Here is a 14,753-nt window from a genome sequence, read left to right on the forward strand (position 1 = left end):
ACACAAAAATGCAATAGTAGGGGGCGCCTGAGTGGCTCAGTCAATTGAGCATCTGACTCCTGGTTTTGGCTCAGGTTGTGCTCTTATGGTGGTGGGATGGAGCCCCAAATCAAGCTCCGCACTGGGCACGGAGCCTGATTAGGATTCTCTCTCTCTCTTTCCCTCTGCCCCTCCCCGCCCCCACCTCTCAAAATAAAAAAATAATTTAAATATGCAGTAGTGGTCCTTGTCTTCAAGGAGGTTCATAAAAGACTCAAAGAAATAACATGAAATGTGTTAAACATGTACAGACTGCCACTTTCTCATCTTCCCACCTGCCTTCAAGTACGTACACACATTCTACCTTTTCTCAGGTTCAATCCAGTCCATCCTTTACAAGGGTATTTCCCCAGCAATTATACTCTGTCCTGAATTATCAATTTTTCCCTTTCTACTAGATTATTCCATTTATCATACAAACCTGCAGGTATTACTCTCATACAATTTTTTTAACTTTCTCCTGACATCACTTCTCTCCTCCAGCTACTACTGTTTTTCTTTCCTTCTTTTTACAGCAAAACTCCTTGAAATGGTACTCAGGTACTTCCAATTTCTCCTCTCCCATTTTCTCGTAAACACATCGGGTTTTTCATCCTGTGTCACAGAAACTCTCTGTTCAAAGTCACCAGTGACCCAAACACCACACACTCCAGCTTTCATCCCTGTTTTCACATGTTCCAAGTTTCTTTTGCTCTTATCTTTTTTTTTTTAATTTTTTTTTAATTTTTTTTAACATTTATTTATTTTTGAGACAGAGAGAGACAGAGCATGAACGGGGGAGGGGCAGAGAGAGAGGGAGACACAGAATCGGAAGCAGGCTCCAGGCTCTGAGCTGATTCAGCCCAGAGCCTGATGCGGGGCTCAAACTCACTGACCGTGAGATCGTGACCTGAGCTGAAGTTGGACGCTTAACCGACTGAGCCACCCAGGCGCCCCTCTTTGGCTCTTATCTTTTCTCTCCAATCTCAAAATGTTGGAAAGCCCTAGAGCTCAGTCATTGGTCCCTTCTATCTACATTCATTCTCTATTTCATCACATGACCTTAAATACACCCTTATGTCCAAGTTTATATCTGTAACCTGAACCTTTCCCCTGAACTCCAAACCTATATGTCCAACTGCCCATTTGATATAGACAGTGAATGCCTATTAAGCATCCCACAGTCAACATGTCTAAAACAAGCTCCTGATACTTTCCCCAAAACAACTCTTCCTAAAATTTTCCACATAATTATATCCTATAGTCACTCTTATTTTCCTTCACTTCCTATATCTGGTCAGTCTATTAGCAAATTCTATCAGCATTACCTTCAAAATACATCAAGAACTTGAATACTTCTCATCACTTTACTGATCTTCACCAAAGAGATCTCTCTTCTAGCCTACTTCAATAACCTCCTAACGAGTCTCTCCCCTTCAGTCCTTTTCAGATAAGTATATTTTAAACCCAGTCAGATCATGTTATTTCTGTGCTCAAATCCTGCAAAGATGACCTAACTCACTCAAAGTCTTTACTATAACATGAAAGGCCCTATGTGATCGGGTTCACCATTGTAACACTCATCTTCTGACATTCTCACCTTCTCCTTACTCCAGCCACACCTTCCTGCAATTCCCTGAACACATCAGGAACACTTCCACACCAGGCCCTCTGTGCTTACTGGACCCTCAGCCAGCCAGTATAAATATCATTGAAAACTAGATAGAAATAGGAAAATATAGACAAACATCAAAAAGTATTCACAGCAGGGGTGCCTGGCTGGCTCAGTCTGTAGAGCATACAACTCTTGATCCTGGGGTTGTAAGTTCGAGCTCCACAATGGGTGTGGAGATTACTTAAAAATAAAATCTTAAAGGGGCACTTGGGTCGCTCAGTTGGTTAAGCGTCTGACCCTTGGTTTCAGCTCAGGTCATGCTCTCACGATTCGTGGGTTCAAACCCCACATCCAGCTCTGTTCTGACAGTGCAGATCCTGTTTGAGATTCTCTACCTCCCTCATCTCTCTCTGCCCCTCCCCTACTTGCAAGCTCTGTCTCTCTGAAAATAAACTTTTAAAAACTAAATAAATAAAATAAAATCTTTTTAAAAAAGTATTCAGAGCAAAATTGGCAAATGACTTTTAAAACTATTCCAAATAGGGGCGCCTGGGTGGCTCAGTCAGTTAAGCGTCCGACTTCGGCTCAGGTCATGCATGATCTCATGGCTTGTGGGTTTGAGCCCCACATGGGGCTCTGTGCTGACAGCTCAGAGTCTGGAGCCTGCTTCAGATTCTGTGTCTCCCCATCTCTCTACACCTCCCCCACTCACATTCTGTCTCACTCTCTTTCAAAAATAAACATTTTTGAAAATTTTTTTAATAAAACTATTCCAAATAAAGCTAAAGATAACTTCCAGTGATTTTACATCATCAAGAAAACTTCAATGCAACAAAGTTTGTTTTCGTTACCCAAAGTTTACTTTATAACTCTATGTGTTGCAAGGACTTCACAGCAAATAATTTTGCACAACAGATGTTTCCCCCCTTATCCTTGTCCATTTAACAGTTGTCCTCTACAAGCAATTGCCTCATTATATGTTCCGAGTATCTGCATGCCAGATAAATGGAGTGAGGCGGCTGAGGCATTGTAACCAAACTCTTTACATCTCCATTGGTCTGCTGGCAAGCAGTATTTTCACTTTAATTCTATTCCTTTCCCTCTCCCTGTAACAGTTTTTAATTCATAAATCGTGTCTTACATACATACACATCAGTTCAGAAAAGACACTGGGAGACGATACTGTCCACCTGATACAAATGTACAGTGCAGTCCACGCCCGCTCAGCGTATCAGATAATACAGCACTTCAGAGCAAAGACTTGCAGTCATGCAGGCTTGGTTCCCAGGCTGGTTTCTACATGCATGCACTGTACAATTCTGAGCTTCAGCTCCAGCCACCGTAAAATGGGGAGCAACAGCAGTGCTTACTCCACGTGAGGTTTGTGAAGATTCAGTGCAATAAACGAATACATAGCGCTAAGTTCTCTGCCTCGTGCGAAGTAAAACGAGTAGTGATAAGCAATACTTACTATTATCATTTTCACGTAACAGAAAGAAAAACAACAGCAGCAGAAACAAAGATGACTCATCACTCCTGAAGTGGGGGGAATACATTTTAAACTGCACCCTTTCACTAGCGAGCTGTGGGTGAGGAAAAGAACTCTGCTTAAGAATTCAAGCCTTTACCAGTTCTTTGTATCACAAATTCTAAAGGCCGGGGATTTCTCCCTTCGTACAGAATAACCCAATGAAAGATGAGGCCAGGAGCTCATGGAGATGGGGAGACTGAAATGTATCTAAATTATGTGATAAAGGAGCAGGAATTTGGGGGAGTTGTCTCTGGGTAGCGCTAAGGTTTCAGGGGCCCTGGAAATTTGGAAAAAAAGGGTGATGAGCTCTCCAGCTATGAAGAGAGGCCAGCAATATTTAAACAGTTTAAGACCCATAAGCGAGCTGTGGCCAGTAAAAGGTGATCTGTGATGGAAAGTGGTTAATAACTTATTTTCGGAAAAATCATTTCTGATGTTGAAGTTATTCCTTATTCTGAGCTGTGATGACCTTATTTTCCTTCAAACCTTCCTAACAGTCTGTTGTGCACAGTACCTTGTCAGTGGTGATTTTGGCAATGAAGAAGCAGGGCTGGGTTACAAGTGGAGTGCTGTGGGGTGGGAAAAGGGCAGGAGCCCGAGGAGAGGAGGCTGGTGAAAGGAAAATAGAACTGAAGAGCTAGTGTGAATTAACAGCAAAAATGTCAGGAAGAATGTAAGTTCTACCAGGGACCCTTGGAAATAACGGTGGGGTGGGGGCAGCGGCGGACCTCTCACATGTGATGTGATGGAGAGCTTCAGTGTCTCTGTTCAAAAGAGATAATAAAGAAAATATGAAAGCTGGAGAACATGGGATACTCTGATGACAATTATCACCTCACATACCCATGACTAACTTAAGATTTTATATAATTGTACACCTGTCCGTGGAGCAATCCAAAGTTAGAAAGAAACCAAAGCTAAGAAGAGAAAGTTAAAATTACAGTTATACTTTACTTAAACTATACAAAAATGGTAATTATCAAAATACCTACAGTTAAATAAGGGCAAAACTACAAACCAGGAACTAAGAAATACCTTAAATATGTCCTGTAACATATTGAAAGCAACACAGACATAGGAATCAGCCAAAGTCAATGTAAAGTCCACTCTGGGTCCTTACTATGTGAGGAGAAAATTCACTCAAGCTCTCAGTGTTTCAGGAGCCTCGTCTGTCTGAGAGGTAAGGGAGCCCTGCTGTGAGAGACTCCACCCTCACGCTCCCACCTCACTATTCATTCAAGGTGGGGGCCCTCCATTCCTGATGCTGTCTGCTCCTCTGGCCTCCTTGGTTTTGAGGGCCCTTCAAAACCCCTCGTTGAATTTGTGGATGTTAACATACCTCAAGAGTTTGGGCTTGGCTCATTCGTTCTGTTTCACCAGCTCCTTCACTCTTCTTGCCTTAGATGTGGACTTTCTGCTCCAGCCACTAAGCCTGTCACTGCTCCTTCTCATACCCACAGCCATGAAGGCCACAGCCCAGCCTCCAAGAAATAGTGGAGATTTTGGCAATAATAATACTGACTACTAGGTTCTCATGATAATCAGATGAGGTCAGCTCTACAAAAGTATTAGTAATCACAGAAATTAACCAAATAACCCATGTCATGGTATTAAATTATCTCCAGCCTGGATTTTTTTTTTAATAAATCTTATGCTTGTCTACATATTGTGCTTTCAGTTGTTATTTCTCTTGTGAGGACTTTGGGATCGGCCCCAAACATGCAAGCAAAAACATCATCTGTCCTTATGAACAAGTCTATCTGCCTGTAGAAGCAAACAGATGCAAATGTAAGAACAGCACGCTTGAAAATGTTACCACGACTATGGGTACTGCAGATGTTTAAAATATGAAAAACCGGGGGTAAACCTCATTTAACCGACTCACATAGTTGAGGATAACTCCCAAAGTGCATCTATGAGTTAGTTTCAAATTCCCTGCATATTTACAGCAGCAATATGTAGACTTGGCTCTACACATCTCCTGAGAGGTCCCAGACTCTCTCCCTGGAGTCCCATTGGCCCTCCTCACACAGGCTGTAGTCTCCTCCCAAGGGGGATGCAGGACAATTCAAATGCCCGGATGCACGCACCTTGCCTCAGCTACCCTTCTCTTCCCAAGGTTGCACTGACCTATCGGCTACCTTTCTCTTCCCAAGGTTGCAACATTCCTTTTTCTCCCCTTCCTTTTCCTTACCTCCACTCCACCTCTTTTATAATTATTCTTCCTGGAAACCTCTTCAACTAAGCTGTTAGCACCTTAGCCCAGACAGAAGTTCTACTAGGTTGTTCCAGGTGCCAATTAATTTGGTGGCTGTAACTGAACAACCGAGGTTTGTGTAGAGTTGACGTGCTGAGAAACTGTAAATAAGAAACAGAATTCTAGCAGCCCCTAAAAGTTAAATCATTATTTTAAAACCGATAAGAAATCTAGTGTTAAATTCATTACCGAAAGAAGAAAGAGTCAACATAGCAGTTGCAGAAGGGAATTGCAAGCACTTCGTGTTGAGTCTATTCTTCTGGACTCTAGTTAGCCAGCTTCTTTAAAGCTGTCGTTCATACCCAGACACGGTCCTATCCATCAGTTACAGTCGCTTGCTGGCTCAGTCACAAAGCCCCCTGTCATCGCTGGACAGGATTTTGACAGCTTCCAGAACATCAGTTCTGTCACTAACACTCATTTCTCTTCAACCTACATAAGATTATATTAATTTAACCAGGCTAGAAACATTCTCTTTCTGTTAAGATCAACCTTGAGGCCAGACCTGTCCTCACTGTGAGTTTTCCTGCAGGGTCCTTTTCAAGGGCTCTCCCCCTTCGCCCTCTCAGTTGCCTTAGTCCGTGACTCGGTTTGTGGTAGCCACACTCAAGAACACAAAAGTGTTTTCCTCAGTTGACACTCCATTAACTTTGCAGGTGAATTACTTTAGAGGTGTGCTTCTGCTAAAAATTATAACTGGCACATTCAGGTCAATTATCCCCCCTCTATCTATCCTGACATATTTCTCTCTCAGGCAGTAAGAACTGCCACTTCTCTTAGAACACCCAGTTCTCAGAGAATGTCTCAGCCAGGTGACTGCCGCGGCTGCTCAAGTGGGGGAGCACCTATCTCCTGGAAGAACGCCCCGCGTGCTTTGCTTTGCTTTCATGCACGTCTCACGTACATCACAAAACTCATACAACACATACAACACTCAAAGTGTACCATGGTTATTTTCCACACGTAGGATATTACAGGACTTCTCGTTGATTTATGTATTAATGATTTGATATGTGTTAGTATTTGATGTCTGCATTTGCTAACATAACTATAAGAGGAAAAAAGAGGGGCGCCTGGGTGGCGTAGTCGGTTAAGCGTCCGACTTCAGCCAGGTCACGATCTCGCGGTCCGTGAGTTCGAGCCCCGCGTCGGGCTCTGGGCTGATGGCTCAGAGCCTGGAGCCTGTTTCCAATTCTGTGTCTCCCTCTCTCTCTGCCCCTCCCCCGTTCACGCTCTGTCTCTCTCTGTCCCAAAAATAAATAAACGTTGAAAAAAAAAATTTAAAAAAAAAAAAAAAAGAGGAAAAAAGATAATAAAATACAGGTGTTCAATAAACCAATTGCTTCTCCATGTTCTCTCCCACTGCTTCCCCTTCTCTTTCCTGGAGTCCAACCAAACAACATTCTCAGATTTTCTCACCAGGCTGGTGTATTAGTCACATTGTAGTAAGCTGTTTAACATAGAGACTCCCAAAAACAACACTGTAGAAGATATTTGTCTCTCTCCCACAACAACCTCTCCCTAGACAATTCTGAGGATCGGTAGCTCTGCTCCATGAAATCATCCAGGCACCCACATTTCTTTTATATTCTTGTCCCGCTGTGTCCAAGGGTGCTGCCCTCATCCCCATTTTTAGAGCTGACTAACCTCACCATGGTCTGCAAGAAGGAGGAAGTCGAATAGCACATGTGACTTCTGTTCACATCCCTTCGGCCACAAGTTGGAGAACGTAGTCCCTACTTGAGCAGCCACTGTACCCACTGAAATTCGTGGATTCTTTAACTGAAGGAAGGAGAACTGAAGGAGGGAATAGATACGGGGTGGGGAACAATTAGCAGCGGTCGATGCCAAATCCAGTTCAGACTTAGGCTTAGAGAATGCCAGGTTCACCCAGTCTAGGCACAAACATAACAGCATTTCTCACACCAGATCCTCGACAAACCTCTGCTACTGGTGCCATGCTGATACTGTCAACTGAATCTTTTTAGGTCTCAAGCATTGTGCTGAATAATCTACGTATACGCACTCATTTAACCCTCACAGCAAACAAATGAAGTGGATACGTAGTCTTCATTTTAGAGAAAAGAGGAACTTAATTTAGAGAAATAAAGCAACTTTCCCAAGCTCAGAGAGCTAAGTGTCAGAATCCGGAGGACAGGGTAGAGGGAGGTGGTCACATGACTTCCACGTAAAGTTGAAGTAAACTAGACCATTGCACAAAGCTCTGAGCTAACAGAGATGAGATTTAAAGCTAGGTTCCCATGAGGAACTAGAGTGAAGACGGAACCAGAAGGAGGGCAAGAAGGCTGTTTCGGACTGGATGATGCCAGAGGTGAATAGACGAGCCATGACCTCTGCTCACCAGGACACTAAGCGAAGAGTTTGTTCTCCCTGGGGCCCACCAAATCCTGAGTGTAGAGGTAACCTGCCATTTTCTGTCCCTGCTCACTGGAGGGGGATCTCCTGCACACTGCCATAATCAGTGTCTATGCTTTAGGGCTTGGAAGGGTCTCTGTCCATATTCAGTCACTAGCCACATACATTTTGTAGCATCCTTTCGTCAGAAACCTCCTAGGCACTGGGAATATAGAGATGAACAGAAAATCATCCCTTCTCTTACAGAACACAAAGTCTAGCAGGGAAAACAGACGTTAGATATTGTGCTCATAATAATGGGTAACAAATGTTGTAGTAGGGAAAGTACTGGCTGGTGAGGACCATGGTCTGCCTGGTATAAAGAGGGAAAGGAGCCATTCACAACCAGGAGGGAGGGAGGAGCCCCATCATAACCAGGAGGAAAGGGCCCATTCTGCCCAGAGAAGTATCTCCGTGTACACTATGGTACACAGGTATTGCTACTTTAAGCCTCTTTCTCATGGTTGCAAAAAGGTGGCATAAGAATTATAGAGAAAAGATAAGAAAAAAAAATAGAATCAGCTTATTTTATCATTGACTTTCTTCTCAGATTCTCATTTCCGAATACTGACTCTTATTTTTTTATTTCTTTTTTAATGTTTATTTAAGAGAGAGAGAGACAAAGAGTGAGAGCAGAGGAGAGGCAGAGAGAGAGGGAGACACAGAATCTGAAGTAGGCTCCAGGCTCTGTGCTGTAGGCACAGAGCCCGATGCGGGGCTCGAACCCACGAACCATGAGATCATGACCTGAGCCAAAATCCGACTTGTAACCAACTGAGCCACCCAGGCGCCCAGGCGCCCCTCCTGACTCTTATGTTAATTTGATCTTTACCAAGGACTATCTTTTCCGGGGGGAGCCCCTTGCCTCCCTGGAATAGCAGTTCCCCCTTATATGTAGGGGATACATGCCAAGAACCCACAGCAGATATCTGAAATGGGGGTAGTACCAAACCCTATATACACCATTTTTTCCTATACATATATACCTGTGATAAAATTTCATTTATAAATTAGGCGCAGTAAGAGATTAACAATAACACTAACACAAATTTCTCATCTGGCTTCACAATTTCACGGAGATTTGTTCTTACCTTTGATCTTTGCAGCCTCAGCATTCGATGGGTTTTCCTTTCCTTACGAAATTGAAAACTTTCACCTTTCCACTTAAGAGAGCTTTGTGGCTTCTCTCTGGCATATCCTAATTGCCACCATCACTGTTCTTGTGCCTTGGGACCATCACTGAGTAAAATGAAGGTTACTTGAACACAGGCACTACAATACCGGAGCAGTAGATCTGAAAACACAGGCGGGCGGGCAGCGTACACAGCTCGCACGCGCTGCAGGCCAGGGACGATTCACTTCCCGGGCAGGATAGAGCAGATAGCGCGAGATTTCCACACGCTGCTCAGAGCCACGCGCGCGTAATTTCAAACTTTCAAATTGTTTAATTCTGGAATTTCCCATGTAATATTTTCGGACCATGGGTCACTGAAGCCACGGAAAACAAAACCGCAGACGAGTGGGGACTACTGTGTTAATGCTTTCATTAATCCTTTCAACTACACCCATCTGACTCCCCTGTCCTAAAGCTTTTCCCTGGGTATTTATGACGGACAACATCGCACAATAACCAGTTGCTACCAAATGTTAGTTACAGTCACTACTACTAATGAAAATAAAACGCCAGAATACTTGTATCACCAACCCAACTAGCGCACCCCTTAAACTCTTATAAGCTAACTTTGGCAAGTGTTCATAGGATCAGAAACGTATACTATCATAAAAGAGAATAATGTGACTGATAATGAACAGTCCTGCTGTCATTATTCACACAAGCCAAGACTGCAACTCTTAGGTAAAAAATAGGGAAGGCTGAAAAAAAAACGAAAGAAAGAAAGAAAGAAAGGAAGGAAGGAAGGAAGGAAGAAAGAAAGAAAGAAAGAAAGAAAGAAAGAAAGAAAGAAAGAAAGAAAGAGAGAGAGAGAGAGAGAGAGAGAGAAAAGAAGGAAGGAAGGAAGAAAGAAAGGAAGAAAGAATAGGGAAGGCTGCTGAGTAGTTGTCCCTATAGTATAGACCCTCATGATTGATTACATCCATAATTAATTCAGCTCAGAGCAACTATAAAAGGTAAATAACCCATTGGCATGGAATAAGAAAGAGTAAAGAATTCAGGAAGTAATGCTGGCATCTTCAGAGGGGTATGGTCTCCTTTTTTTGAGGTACATTGCATCCAGGATTGTGTTGCTGTATAAATCACAAATACTTCAATCATTCCCCCAAATATTTATTGTGTGTGCTAAGTACTAAAAATGTCCAGTAACAGACACAGTCCTTGCCATATGAATCAATGGACATACAAATAAAGCTGTGATTATAAACTGCTATAAATGTTATGGAGCAAAGTTAAAAGAGTTTGATGAACATTTTGAGAGGAGAGTAATTTAAATTAAGGGGCCAAGGAAAGTATTGCTAAAGAAGATATTTAATCCAAAACCAATAGGAATAGGCCATTAAAATGGCAGGAGATGAGAATGGCAACAGACGCTGAATGCAGAGGAGGATGGGATTGGAGAATCAAAGCCATATAAGTGGAAATCAATGCTCCTGTGTAAGCAGGGGCAGTGAAGTTACCTGTGTTCTGCAGTACCCCAGCTCCCCTGGCTAAGGCATGCTAAGAGCATCATAAGATCTCTACCTCTCCACCTGGGTCATTAGACTCTTGGTGTTAGGTTGTCTTCTGTCTTTAGGATCAAGAAAGAACAGAAGTTGCAAACAGTTTGAACTCTGACTACTGAGGTTGTCACTGTGTCAATCCTTGAGCTTTCCAGGTAAAATTAATCACGGGCTCACATACTTTAACCACACTTTAGAGGTTCACGATTGCTGCATTATAATTAAATATATTACAACTTACATTTTTTGTAATTTTATGTAAATTGTAATATTTACAATTTTTCTCTCCTTCTAGCTTGTGAGATTATAGTGTACAGAAATGTTATATTTTTGTTTATATTACTAAAATCTAGCACACTGCCTAGAAAAGGGTAACTCCTCTATATATGTATATTAAAAAAATACGCGAAAAACATAAGTCAATTGATCAATCAGTCATTAGGTTCTGTAGGATTCTGTTGTAATTTAAGGAGATATGGGTGTATATACATTATGTATTTTTATATAGAAGTGTCTAAAGATAGTAATTGATAAGAAATAGTTTCTTTGTTTCATTGCATGATTCTCAAAATCTTAGTGAAAGAAAATAGGTGGAAAAATATGCTGACCCAGACATTAAGTATGCAACTATTTATTTTCTTATGAAAATGTCTGGGGTGCCTGGGTGGCTCAGCTGGTTAGGCGACCGACTGGCTCAGGTCATGATCTCGCAGTCTGTGAGTTCTGGCTCCGCATCAGGCTCTGTGCTGACAGCTCAGAGCCTGGAGCCTACTTCAGATTCTGTGTCTCCTCCTCTCTCTACCCCACCCCTGCTCGCGCTCTGTGTCTGTCTCTCAATAATAAATAAACGTTAAAAAAAAATTTTTTTAAGAAAAAAATGTCAATGCATTATGAAGGCTAGTTAGATGAAGATACAAAGCCTTCTACATCACTACTTGACTTCAAAATGAATGCATTCATCCTCAAAAAATGAGTCAGCACTGGGTTATTTTGTGATCTCATTGAAAATGTGATGTTTTCGACTAAAAAAAGACTTATATTCCAAACTAATGTTATATGAATGCAATTATTCTCAAAATGTCCTATTTGGAATCACTACATCTTGTATAATAATGCCAAGCACCCAAAGTTGCTGAGAATCTTTCACCACTGACAATGGCTAGGTATCAAGTATAATAGGACCAGACGCAGCAAACAAATTAAAATGTGTGTCTTTGTCAAATGACACTGTTTCGAGGAGTGTAAGTGACATGGCAATTAATGTCTGTGAACAGCTGGTTTTAAAGATTAAAGAAAGTGATTATTTTGCCCTGCCAGTGGACAGATCCACCTAAATGTGCTGAAATGTTAGCATTTTAAGATACATTTCCCTGAAACACTATGGATAAGTTGTCCAGAAAAATTTAACCCAGTCTTACAACAGGAGAAGACCATTTTGAAGTATTTCAAGGGTAACCCAGAATTTCAATATATGAACCAGGAACTTTATGTTGCTGTTTCTATGGTCAGAACTGAATCACAGACTTATCAAAGTAGGAAATGATTTGATTACAAAGAATGATTCAGATTCTTCCTGGATATGCTGCCTCTTTTATTCCCATAATATTGGTCTTTAAAAAAAATTTTTTTTAATATTTATTTATTTTTGAAAGAGAGAGACAGAGCATGAGCAGGGGAGGGGCAGAGAGAGAGGGAGACACAGAATCTGAAGCAGGCTCCAGGCTCTGAGCCATCTATGGGGCTCAAAGTCATGAATCATGAGATCATGACCTGAGCAGAAGCTTAACCGACTGAGCCACCCAGGTGCCCCATATTGGTCTTTTAAAAAGAGGGGCAAAGGGAGAACATGTTTCCATGTATTTGGAGAACTATCATGAGTTTTAACAGGAATGTTCCTCAAAATGGCTATACAATCACGAAGTCCCAAGGCCATGAAGATAAAGTATTTATAAAGCCCAAGCATCATTTTTTCTTTAAGCCAAAATATCACCACTGGCTGATTGCCATGCTGAACACTAATTACCAAACCCAACACAGTAGAGGCTTGACATCCATGTGGGATGTGTCCTGTGACCTTCCAGATCTTAAGAATATTCAGGAATAGTAAACACAGAACTGGCAATAGACTGTGTTTTGAAGGATATTTTCACAAAGTAACAACACTCTTATCACTCCAAGAGAGTCATTCCTTGGATGAAGCCAATTCATTCACATAGCAAATGTTTATCGAGGTCTTTCTTTCATAGCTCAGAAACCTCCAAATTAGTTTCACAATGTCCTTGACTTCCATTCTCACTTTAGCAAATCTACAAGTTGAGGAGTTACTTGCACAAAGTCCATATAAAAATGTTAAATCTGCCAGTGCAAATATTATAATTTATTTAATATACACAACATTTTTATAAGATTTTTTTAAAGAGGTGATGACATACTCTAATCTTTCCTGAATTTTATTCCTTATTTGGGAAAAGATGACAAATACATTGCCTTGAGGCCAATCAAGACCAAATCTCAGACAGTGTGTCTCACTTTAACTCCCTAGTTAAGGGAGTTGTCCCTAGGACAACTGCATTTTTTAGTTTTTAAAACAAATCAACTTTGCTTCTTCTCTTTCTACAGACATGTTTATTGGGCTTCTAGTATCTCAGAAGCCCAATAATAAATCCAAAAATTTCTTCAACACATCCCACTAGAGACTTAGGCTCCTTATGGAAATAAGTTTTCTTCTATTTACACAGTTATGTCAGATTTTGTAAGGTACACTTGTGAATGAGGCCCCACCCATGACCCTTGTTGCATAGGAAATTCATAAAAAACGCAAGTAAGTAATAAGTCATATTAAGTATTATAAACTATTTTTTTAATGTTTATTTATTTATTTTGAGAGAGAGTGCATGAGCAAGGGAGGGGCAGAAAGAGAGAGAGGGAGAAGAGAATCCCAAGCAGGCTCCACACCATCAGTGTCGATCCCGATGCAGGGCTTCACCTCATGAACTATGAGATCATGACCTGAGCTGAAACCAAGAGTCTGAGACTTAACCGACTGAGCCACCCAGGTGCCCCGACCTATTTTTTTTTTTAATTACTTATGTGAAGTGAATTAGTTAGGAATTAGGTCTTTGAGACAAAGTTATGACCTGGATCCTGAGGACAGTGTTGTAATACCTTGAAAAAAAGTAGGAACAAGCACCTCTTTATTGTAAGGCTCACCTGGAGAGGCTGTGACTGAGAAGTGGCATGAATAGGTAGAGAGAAGACAAGATGGTTCCTACCCCTTTGTTTTAAGCAAAGGAATTTAGATTTGATTTGGCAGGTACACTTTTTTTTTAAGTTTATTTATTTTGAAAAAGACAGTGCACAGGTGTGTGCACATGAGGAGAGGCAGAGAGAGTGGGAGAGAGAGAATCCCACGCCAGGGTGCTCAACACAGGACTCAATCCCATGAACAAAACTGTGAAACCATGACCTGAGCCGAAATCAAGAGTCAGATGCTTAACCAACTGAGGAGAAGAATAGCAGACTAGTAATTATCTGGGAAAATGTGTCCTTTTAAAAATTGGTAGAAAATAAGTCAGAAAGAAACTGAGCTACCAGATTGTCTCAATAATTCAAATTATTAAATAATTATATTCAATGATGAGGGACAGGATGAGGTCCAGCTGTAGAAGCAATGAAAAAGAACCCAATTTAAGAGGCCCTGTAGATAGTGAATGATAAGGACCAGAGACTGATCAGACAGGAAACTGAAGCAGAATCTAGTATCAAAATAGCTCCAAAATGGTGAGCCTGGCAACATCTAATTGTGAAGTGCTATTTAATTAATGAAGTCAACATATATTAATTGAGCAGCTATTTATATGACAGGCACTATTCTGGGTACTTGGGAACCAAAGAGACAAAACTCCTTGTCCTTAAGGAGTTTACATTCTACTGAGGTAAACACACAAGGAGCTGTGAAATTAGATACAAAAGGAGGTTGAACCAGATAATCTCTAAGGTCCATTCCAACTCTTATTGTTGTGATTCCAAAAAAGATGGAAGAGGACCTCACATTTTTAAGAAACATGTAGGTCATCAAACTTCCTTCATTCTAAAAGTACTTACTGGGCACAAACTATATACAAGGCATTGTCCAAAGCCCTGAAAACACAATAGCAAACAAGACAGCTCCTTGTCTGATTGGGCCTGTATCTAAAGGGGATACATGCAAAAAAGTCACTGAAGGGCTTAAACTGAGATTGATC

The 14,753-nt window shown here is 41.3% G+C and overlaps 1 long non-coding RNA gene across 2 annotated transcripts in view; it reads right to left on the minus strand.

Moving 5' to 3' along the window:
* LOC123383108 overlaps positions 1-9,696 on the minus strand; it is a 72,838-nt gene extending 63,142 nt beyond the window's left edge. For both annotated transcript variants that reach the window (XR_006592489.1, XR_006592490.1), the window contains exon 1: positions 8,928-9,696. This is a non-coding gene — a long non-coding RNA (uncharacterized LOC123383108). The remainder of the gene's footprint in view (positions 1-8,927) is intronic.
* Between the last annotated feature and the right edge of the window lie 5,057 nt (positions 9,697-14,753).

Source organism: Felis catus, chromosome F2 (genome assembly GCF_018350175.1).
Source record: "Felis catus isolate Fca126 chromosome F2, F.catus_Fca126_mat1.0, whole genome shotgun sequence".
In the NCBI taxonomy this organism is placed as follows: domain Eukaryota; kingdom Metazoa; phylum Chordata; class Mammalia; order Carnivora; family Felidae; genus Felis; species Felis catus.